The sequence below is a fragment of the Etheostoma spectabile genome, chromosome 17 (assembly GCF_008692095.1).
Source record: "Etheostoma spectabile isolate EspeVRDwgs_2016 chromosome 17, UIUC_Espe_1.0, whole genome shotgun sequence".
Classification (NCBI taxonomy): domain Eukaryota; kingdom Metazoa; phylum Chordata; class Actinopteri; order Perciformes; family Percidae; genus Etheostoma; species Etheostoma spectabile.
In genome coordinates, this window is record NC_045749.1 from 18,730,466 (window position 1) to 18,732,301 (window position 1,836).

The 1,836-nt window shown below is 41.0% G+C and overlaps 1 long non-coding RNA gene across 1 annotated transcript in view; it reads right to left on the bottom strand.

Moving 5' to 3' along the window:
• Window positions 1-1,836, bottom strand: part of LOC116705567 (uncharacterized) — a 9,233-nt gene that overhangs the window by 6,342 nt on the left and 1,055 nt on the right. The window lies entirely within an intron of this gene.

The window sequence follows — 1,836 nt, forward strand, 5'->3', positions numbered from 1 at the left end:
GGGGAGTGATTACTTTGCCTTTTCCAGCCTTTTGACACGCCAGGCCGGTCTGTTATCAAATGAGCAGGGAAGCCAAGGCCCGCATACAGCCCATCTTCTAACCCCCAACCTTTCCTTAATAATTGATAATTCACTCACATATCACTCACTGTCTGTCACATCCGCATCTCGCAGTCACATTGATTCTCTTAGAAACCTTTCTCTCTGTCTGCTCCTCTCAGACTGCTGCTGATCACATTTTTAAAGAGCAGTAATTTAGATTTTTACTGGCCCCAGAGCACTAAATGACCACCATCCATCTGCTGGGGAGCCGACACTGTTGTTGATCAATATCAATGACTCAAGGATTCACTTCGCAAGGTGCTGACTTTTCTCACTTTCCAAACCTTATGCTCCATTTTGGAACCTAATCACATTTTTTTTTTAGCTGTTAACACAAGACGTCTCAGTTACCAAGTGTTAATAAGCCGTGAGAGAAGCAAAACATTAGAGCACCTTTTAAGATCGACATCAAGATTAATATCTTCATGAGATGTTGTTGCTGGGTCTCGATGAGGGAGCCTAGAAATTCAAGCCGGGCTGACCTGAGCACAGTCAAGTCCACAAAAGAGCAAATATATTTGGCTGATATCGTGCTGGGACCAGACAATCTAAATGTGGGCAACGAGATGGAGCTTTTGTTAGGACAGGAAAAGGTGGGAATTATAAGTGACAAAAATCATTAATGTTGTTAGTACGGAAGAGGATTAGGGCCACTGGTAAAAAAATGATGTGAGTTCTGACTATATTCTCAGAATTCTGAGATTAATGTCAGAATTCTGCCTTTAATCTCAGAATTCTGAGAAAAAAAGTCAGATTTCTGAGAATAAAGTCAGAACTCACATACATTTTTCACCAGTGGCCCTAATCCTCCTCCGTATTGTTAGTGTGCAACCCTGTGATAATTATTTATCAACGAATGGACAAAAATCACTGGAGATCTCTTAAAAGTTTGTTTACTTGCAGCAAGTAGAGTCAGTTTGCAGCACTTCAGCATAAGTACAGAAAAGGACTGAAGATTGACAGTGTCTTTTTAAAGGAGTTGGGAGTCAAGTTAGTTATTCCTTTCATGCAATCCAGAGCTTTTCTTCTTATCTCTGGTCAGGCCCGGCATCTCCTCCACATTATGCGTTCTGCCTTCAGGGAGACATCTTGTGCTCTTTGCAAGGTCACTCAGCTTCCATGATTAACACATGAAAGACACAAATACTAAAATAGAAATATTTAAACAGCAGTTTGGATGCATGCAATGGTTTAACAAAGAAACTGAAGCATAACCGCTCTAAGCATAATTTTACTAACACAAAAAATGTAACCCTTGTATGATATTCGGGTCGAAGTGACCCGTTTCAAAATTTTACAAGAAGAATACTGATACAAGTTTACATTTTTTTCTACCTGAAAATCAACGGCTTTGCCTTATTTTCTGTATAAACTAAAAATATGGAGCACACATGCTACTCTGCCCCATACATTTACATCCTTCATATGGTCTTCGGGTCAGTTTGACATACACAGAGACACACAGAAACATGCCAACAGACACAAACACACACGCATGCACACATACATGCACACACACACACACACACACACACACGTGCAAGCACACACACATGTGCACACATACGCACACACACGCACACAATAGCATTTTTCTAATGTGAGCACTGAGAAGCTGTTTGCTCTCTCTGTCCTGTCCTCTTTCCCGGCACCTTCTGTCATGTGTCCACCATAACGTTTGATACATCAAACTATTTTCTAACACTATATGCATCGCACCTGCACATCAAAGGG